Source organism: Suricata suricatta, chromosome 1, assembly GCF_006229205.1.
Source record: "Suricata suricatta isolate VVHF042 chromosome 1, meerkat_22Aug2017_6uvM2_HiC, whole genome shotgun sequence".
NCBI lineage: Eukaryota > Metazoa > Chordata > Mammalia > Carnivora > Herpestidae > Suricata > Suricata suricatta.
Window position 1 is genome coordinate 128266587 of NC_043700.1, and position 9287 is coordinate 128275873.

Sequence of the window (9287 nt, forward strand, 5' to 3'; positions counted from 1 at the left end):
CCCGGCCCGAGCGGCGAAGGCGGGGACGCGGCGGAGCACGGCAGCGGGTTGCCAGGTGCGCGTCTCCACGCAGAAGCCCAGGTGGGAGGAGGAGAAGGGGCGGGGAGGGAAGGAGGAAGCGTGACCCGCTTTAGCGCTCCACCGGGCTCCCGCCGCCTCCTCCCGGGCGCTCCCCGCCCCGCCTGAGGACTCGGGAGGAGGCTGGACCCGGCCCCCTACACCTTTCTCCGGGTTCCAGCCTCCCGCAGCCAGGTCACGCGCCGCAGGCTCCGCCCCGGCCCGCCCCTCTGCGCTGCACTGCGGTTCCCACAGCCCCGCCTCCTCGCGGAGGGGTGACGTCACGAGCCCCCCCCCTCGTACGGCCCCACCCTGGTCTCGGCAAGCACGCAGGTGGAGGCCTCAAGAAAAGGTGGGACCCGGGCGGGCTGGAGAGAAAGGGGAGGAGCGGGGAAGTGAAGGAGGGGCGAGCACAGTGATTAGCCGGCAGTGAGGAATTGAGAACTTGGGAGCCCTTGTCTTCTAGCAACAGGGAGGGCTGGAAGAACTACTCCACGACGCCGGGTAAATATTGACAGCACTGTGCACTACCCCCTTCAAATGACCACGGTCGCATCAGCTCCGTACACCGCGGCGTGTCAGAGCTTCAGAGGCGTCCAGAAGCACAAACTTGTCTGGCAGGATGGACTCGTTGACTTCGCGGCATTCTAGCCCCGTGTCACCACCCTGAAAATAGATGCAGAGAGATGCATTTACACCGCCTGGCGTCCCAGGACGGATTGGCCCATTTCAGTCACAAACCCAAGCTCTTGTCTCCGAGGAACTCGAGTATTGAATCTCCCCAGATTCACTGCCTAGGGTCTGAAGAGAGAACCCAGACCCTCAAATGCCGCAGGGCGCAGTTACCAACCAGCTAATCTGTAAGCAGTCATGGACCTTGGGCTGCTAAAGTTGGAACAGGAAGGGCACAAGATCCGCATTAATTCTGTTCCAAATCCTGTTAGAAGGTGATTAGTTTTCTTGACATGTATCCACCACCTGGTCGTTACTGACAGGCAGACAAATGGAAGGGGGGAAGCGGGGGAGACAGGCCATCACACAAATAGAACAACGTTCAAGAAGGCATCCTTAATAGAAATAAATCAACAATATAAATTTCTCAAGGTCATTACTGACATGTTGAAAATAAGTAGCTGTTGTTCTGAAAATTTAATAAGAAGCAAAACCCAAAAGTCAAAGTAGAATGCATTAAAAACCAGAGCACAGGCGCATCATTTTATTTCACCAAACAAATCTTTAAAGCTCTGAGTTCAGATTGGGTAATCATATTTTGAAAAGGTTAGAGAGAGAGAAATCAGACTTATGAGAGGAGTAACAAAAATAATAAAATATATGAAATAAGTCCTTTGAGTGATAGTCATGGTGTAGTTTTCTTTAAGGAACAGAACACTATGGGGTGACTAGGTTAATCAGTTGTCCTCCATTCCTTTGGAGGCCTGCCTGATTGTCAAGAACATAAGGTTGAAGAGGGTGCTAAGATGGCAGTGAAGTTCCCATCTTTGGCTCCTTCACCCTACACAGCAAAAAAGGTGCATTGGAAATGCTTCTTTGGTCCGTTGTAGCCTCCACGGAAGTTAAGAAGCCTGAGTTGTGGTTCTCACTGATGTCACTCATTGGCTTGAGTTAGTTATGAAGGCTCAATGCCCCCAGCTATAAAATGGATACTAAGGAAGATGACCTCTGTGATCCCTTCCACCTCACACATGATTCTGCAACTAAAGCCTCACTTTTCCAGAATCCAGTCCTTCCTTTCCCCCATGACTCAGTAAAAAGGAACCTAGCATAGCAAGGTACCTGAAAGGTTTCCTCCATCCCCTTTCCCAAATCAACCCAATAATAGGTCCCTCCTTCTCCTTTTGCTTCTCCTTTTGCTTCAGGAGGAAAAAAGAGAGAGGGAGAGAGAAAGAGAGAGAGAGAGAGAGAGAGAGAGAGAGAGAGAGAGAGAGAGAGAGAGAGAGATGGAGGAGGAGGAAACAAGAGAGGAAAAAAGTACACGACCGGAGCAAACGGCCTAGGAAAGTGAGAACAGAGCACAGATGGCCAAAATAGACTGGTTTGCTACTTCACCTCACCCTTCCTTAAGCTCCGCCTACTTCCTGGATTTCAGCTGAGATAGTAATTTCCTTTTCTTCTTCGTTATGGTTATTGCCACTCATCAAGTGATCACACTGAGTCCAGACAGCAAGGACCAGTTTATTCGTCTACACAGGCCAAGCCATTGCCACGGTGCTGGCCCGCACCCCCATATAGTTAATACATTTGTTGAAGAAGTGAATGAAGAAGTGAATGGGTGGCAGAGGTATGGGTAGCATAACCAGGGGAAGGTACATGGTATTTGGGGTCTTGTAAAATGGTCTATTTTAGAACTAGATAGGTACTCATTTGTCATTTTTCACTTTATATGAAAAGAGAAAGATTGATTTTAACATCTATTAAAGGGGGTTCTAGTAATGACTTGAACATTTTTTTATAAGGTACATTATGATATCATCAACCATGGCCTTACTGAGCTCTATGGTCTCAGACTTTCAGACTTCTTGGTGTCTTTTTTTTTTTTCCTTTTTTTTTTGACACAGTGTTATGTTAGTTCCAGGTGTGCTTTTTCATTTTATCTTTCATTTTTCTTCATTCAAGGAGCTTACATTCTCGAAGTTTATTACATTTATGTTCAGTGACACAAAATCTGGCAGGTAATGGTTTCTCTGTCCTCACCTGTTATCATGAGAGATTAATCTGCTAAAGGGCATCACGTAGACCCCAGGCACATGCAGGGACTAATCACGCAGGAGACATTTTGCCAATACTTCTTGGTTGGCTTATAGATTTCCTACATTAGAGATATTGGAATGATTTATAACTCTTAGCAGGGGATTTGCTAGGGGAGAAAGAGACGGAATACTAACATTATTATTTATATTGTTTTGATTTTAGTTTTCTGTTACCCAAAGATGGACAGACCTTGCCTGAAGTGGTAAGTTGATGAGTTGGAGAGACCTGTTATCACGGTCTTCCCAGAGAATCCTCAGAATGTTCCCAGACTGATAAACATGCCTCTTGTGTGGGAATTTGAGCTGTTTTCCACATTAGAGCCTCAAAGGCGCCTGACTGGAATGTCCCCAGCGTGCCAGGAGACCAAGGAATCTTCCTCAGCCACACTCATTTTATAGCTTTCCTCACTTGACCTGTCTGTCTCTGTTGCCCTCTTCCAGGCTATAAGTTGGAGGTACGAATCTCCAACATAGGCCTACCAGACAACCATTTGTGGGATATTCCTGAAGGATAATTTATGTTTGCAATTTTATTTTTAAGGAAGGACACACAGGAAAACAGCAGTGTACCATCAGGTATGATAGTGACTGAGGCACAAGCGCAGTGGTGCAGTTACACACACAGGTTTTACATAAGGGCAGCCATGCCTTTCCGTCATAACCCTGCCACCTTCTAGCTGTCACCTACTTTACATCTCCAAGCACCACATACACCTGAAGCCATATGCTAGTTGACGTGACCATTCAAAGTTTAAGCAATAGCTCTTCGGGTAACACTTCACAAAGCACCTTCACATACATTATTTATTCTACTCAACCGCCCATAATTTTGGCAGGACAAATATTATTATTCCTATTTTTCAAATTAAAAAAAATCCAAGGTTCAGTATGTAAACTTCCTGGGTTTGGGACTGAAACCTAGGTTTATTTGTACTTCAAATTCTGCTGGGTCCACTGTGTGCTGCAAATAGGTAGTAGCAGAAACAAATAACTTCTAAGAGGGGGCAACTTCTAACAACTAAGCCCAGGAATTCTGGAACCAACTGAGTTCAGATTCCAGCTGTGCCACCTACAGGCCTCTGCCAGCAATCAAGTAACTTAAGCCCCCTGTGCCTCAGCGTGCTCATGTATAAAATGAGAGTACGAGTAATCATGTTTTCCTCCTGGAATTCTTATGAAGATGACGTTGGTTAATATATGTAAAATACTTACAACTATACCTGGTCATATCGAAGAACTATGCAAGTATATTATCTGTGATTACCAATTATATTATTAAAAGCTGTATTTCTCAAGAACTATGTTCAACTTCTAAATTCACTGAAACCGCAACACCACGGAATACCTTGAAGCAAAAAGGACATGCTGACATTACTTTGGCCAGGTGGGTAGAAATTACAAAATGGGGTTGGGCAACCTTGCAAATACGTACAAAGAAATCATCGGCTTGTCAAATTAATAAATCTTTGCTTTATCCTTCAGTGGTAGTAAGATCAACAAAAATGGCAGCCCCTACTGTTAACTGGAATCCATTACTGCCACGCAGCTTGTATATGATACGTTGGCTGCAGAGTTCCTTCTTTCTCTAGCTTCTGCACAGAATCAGAGTAACTCTCAGCAAATTATATTTTGGTACTTTAATTATTTTGTAAGATAGGTAGTATATTCCTTCTCTAACCTTATAAGTTATGGTCTAAAAGAATAGGTATACGTGTGCTTTCAATACTGCATAGTTCAAAGATTCTGTTACTGTTGAATCTGGCTGGATTTATATCTTTTTGGAGGTGGTCATGTAGAGAAGTGGAAGAGATAGATTAGTTAACTGCCATATAAAAGACTGAATCACCTATAAGATCTCTTTGTAAAAAAATCCTTACTGATCAGAGAAGTAAGTGCTATAGTTCATGTCTGTTGGAAAACATAACAAAAACCATATTTTGTCTAAGACTCCCTTTAAAAATTTTTTTTAATGTTTAGTTATTTATTTTGAGAGACAGAGCACACAAGCAAATTGGGGAGGGGTAGAGAGAGGGACAGAGAGAATCCCAACCAGGCTCTGTACCATCAGTGCAGAACCCAACATGGGTCTCCATCCCACGAATTGTAAGATCATGACCTGAGCCAAAAGCAAGAGTTGAACCCTGAACCGACAGGGCCACCCATACATGGCTACAACTCCCTTTTTATTTACCTTTCAACCTCTCTGAAATCATAGTGTGTCTTACAGTTGCTGTGATAAGAAAACACTGTGTCATATTTAATTGGCCATTTTCTTTTTCTTAGTACATGAAATAATGGTGCATTTTAAAAATGATGGTTTAATTGAGTCAATGAAAGTATAACACTTTAAAGATTGACTATTGTTGGTTAAGAAGATCACGTATCTTGGATTTTTGCAGATGGTCCCAATTATATGCATTTATTTTCTTCTCAGGAAAGGATATGTATTCGGTATATAACTATATATTATTAAGGTTTTAAACATTTGAAAAACTTTTCCATATTTATATGTTCTCATAGCAAAAGATAAATCAAAAAACAAAAACACCTTTTGCTAGATTAATTTTTTGAAGGCCTAATTTTTTAATGTTTATTTATTTCTGAGGAAAGAGACAGAGTGAGAATTGGGCAGGGGCAGAGAGAGAAGGAAACAGAATCTGAAGCTAGCTCCAGCTCTGAGCTGTCAGCAAAGAGTCCGACGCAGGTCTCAAACTCGCAAGCTGTGAGATCATGCATGATCTGAGCTGAACTCAGACACTGAACCTACTGAGCCACTCAGGCACCCTGAGGCCTAATTTTTGATTTGGAAAATATCATTAGCAAGCATGTTTAACAAATTATTTCATTAGTGAATCTATTATGTTCCTGCATATGACAAAAGACTTAGTGTTAGAGGTATCTCTGGTAATACCTATTGTCTGTTGCCCCTTGTATAGTTTGATTTACTTAAAAATATTTCTATCATATTTTGAGAGATTTGATATGCTCCCAAGTTAATATTAATATCTCAAGTTATTTCAGAGATTAAATTAACCTCCTCCATCCCCTTAACAATAATTGATGCCTTGATCATGGAGCATTTGACGCATTTTTCTGTGTTTAAATGTCTGGGAATGAAAAGGACTGTAGCCTCCAGGCAGCTGGAAAGAGCCTAGGACAGGAAATGGATGAGAGTATCTGGGGGGCCAGGAACGGTCGTTACCCTAAGATACTTAAGAAGGACTGAATAATGCAGTGTATGTTTTTGTCAACAAACCTGGCTTTAGCAACTTATCATTCAGACTGTAAGTGTAGTACCATTGTGTTTAGGAAACAAATGCCAAAATGACTTAAACTGGATTTTGCCAAGTTATTTCCAGCATTTTTGAGGAGGAAATTAGGAGTGCAATAAAAAAACACGTTATGCAAGGACACTGAACTGCTCATTAGACAAAACTTTGAATTGCCTTACTTGCAAACCAAAGTTAGGCAGCCTTGTCACTTGGCAATCTTGTGAAAAGAATGCATGAATGGTATCAATTTGCGTATATGTGAATTGAAGAAATGACTCAGAACTATGGAATCATTGACAGATGTTAGAAAAGAGATTCATAAATGTTTCAAAACATCAAGGCAATAAATGATTATTAACATAACAGTGTTAGGAAAATTGGCAAACTTTTGGAAAGGAGCAAAGGATATTTTTTTTAATTTTAAAATATTTTTTTAAGTGAAAATCCTCTTTGGATTTCTTTTTTTTAATTTTTTAATCTTTTTTAAAATATTTTATCTATTTTTGAGAGGGAGAGAGAGAGAGAGAGAGGGAAAGAGAGACAGCGTGAGCAGGGGAGGGTCAGAGAGAGAGGGAGATACAGAACCTGAAGCAGGCCTCCAGGCTCTGAGCTAGCTGTCAGCACAGAGCCCAATGCGGGGCTCGAACTCATGAACTGTGAGATCATGACCTGAGCTGAAGTTGGCCGCTCAACCGACTGAGCCACCCAGGCACCCTGATTTAAATTAATTTATTTATGTATTTTGAGAGAAACAGAGACAGTGCAAGTGGTGGAGGGGCACAGAGAGGGAGACAAGAATCCCAAGCAAGGGCTCAAACTCATGAAACTCTGAGGTCATGACCCAAGCTGAAACCAAGAGTCGGATGCCTAACCAAATGAGTCACCCAGGTGCCCCTGGAAAGGAGCAAAAGAGATTTTTAGTGGTCCTTGCTGTGGGTGTTGGGCACCACCTAGCAGGTAAGCTGGGGATACTATAGAGAGATGCACCTTTGTTTGTAGCCTTAGTCATCTCAGGCTGCCATAACGAAAATACCACATACTGGGTGGCTCATTAACAATAGAAATGTGTTTCTCACAGTTCTGGAGATTGGATGTTTAAGATCAGGGTGTCAACTTGGTCCAGTTCTTTTAAGGGCCTGCTCTCAGGTTGCAGACTGCTGACTTCTCCGATCCTCACTTGGCGGACAGCAGAAAGAGGAAACAAACTGTCTAATGACTCTCATAAGTCACCAATCCCATGCATGAGGACTCTCCTTGGGGCCTCATCTAATTCTTATTACCTCCCAAAGACCCTACCTCCTAAGACCATCACATGGGGAGGTATAGTTTCAACATATAAATTTGGGTGGTGGACACACAAACATTCAATCTATAGCAATTGTGTTTGATCACTTAGGCTATTTTATAACTCTGTAGGAATGAAAGTTGATTTGTGGAAGACTAATAACCATGGACATGGTTCTTATAACAATGTAAATGAATTTTGTCTGATAGAGAATATGTCATTTTAAGTCAAAATCCCATTTGAACTAATTTTAATATCTTTCTGGCTCCCTCATTAATGCATTAAATAAAATCTTTGATGTGTTCATTTCATATTTTTATGAGATTCATGATTCATGATTTTTGAAAATTATACTTTAGCAACAATAATAACGCATATCTGTTTTCATTCCACAGATATTCATCTGTTTATGTAACAAATGTTTATTATGCACCTATAAAAAGTACACTGTGCAAGGCAATTTAAGGGCTTTGGAGATAAGAACCAGCTGAAATTCTAATATGTGGATTTCTTGTTTTTTTAAGTTTATTTATTTATTTTTGAGAGAGAGAGAAAAAGAATGGGGGAGGTGGACATAGAAAAGGAGAGAGAGAATCCCAAGCAGGCTCCACACTGTCAGAGCAGAGCCCAATGTAGGGCTCAATCTTATAAATGGTGAGATTATGATCTGAGGCGAAATCAAGAGTAGGACGCTTAAACCGACCATCCCATTCAGATGTTCCTAGATTTTTTTAAATCTGGGTACACACACATACATACACACCCCAAAACACATCCAATTACAAATGATACATGAAAGTTAAAAAGTTAAACAATACTATATTATATAATAACTCTTGAAAATATACTACTTTTCCTGGACATACCCGCTATTTAATTGTTTGATGGACTTCCTTGCAGATACACGCACACACAAACACACACACACACACACACACAGAAAAATATATTTTATATATATACATTATGTATACATTAGATATTATATACATATATATGTACTACATAATATTCCATAACATACTTTTAAATTTAATAATATGCCAGCTATCTGGACGGGGAATGAGACTTGAGCTGAAAACAGATATTAGAGCTGTGCCTGGGTGGCTCAGTTGGTTAAAGGTCTGACTTCAGCTCAGGTCACAATCTCACGACTTGGCTCATGAGTTCAAGCACCACATCGGGCTTTGTGTTGACAGCTCACAACCTGGAGCCTGTTTCTGCTTCTGTGTCTCCCTCTCTCTCTGCCCCTCCCCTGCTCACACTCTATCTCTCTGTGTTTCTCAAAAATAAATGTTAAAAAAAAGAAGAAAAAAGAAAATGGGCATTAGAAACCAGTGTATTGAAGAATTGACTCCATCTCATTATGCCTTCTCTTCATCCATGTGCACCGAATGCTTGGCAAATATCAAATACTTTTTCTAAAGATAATGGACCAACCCAAAAGGAAAAAAATCTCTTCCATACCTGCATCTCATCTAGTTCTCTAAAGCAAAGTCACTTGGTTGTACCGACCCCTTCCTCAGGCAGTACCACGATCCAGTATTTCTAGCTTGTTCTTTAATATGAGGGGTGAAAATGGGACCAGGCATTTAAAGAAAAGCAGTTACAAAATAAAGATATAAATATCTAAGTGGTACCTGGGAAAGGTAATTTAGAAACTAGAAGAGGGGATCGTGAGTGGCTCAGTCTGTTAAGCATTGGACTCTTGATTTCAGCTCAGGTCACGATCACACAATATGGGAGAGCTCTGCACTGACAGCATGGAGTCTGCCTGGGATTCTCTCTTTCCCTCTCTCTCTGTCCCTCCCCTGTGCTCGCTCGCGTGCTCTCTCTCTCTCTCTTTCTCAAAATAAATAAATAACTTAAAAAAAGAAACTTGAAGAGGGGTGCCTGGGTGTCTCA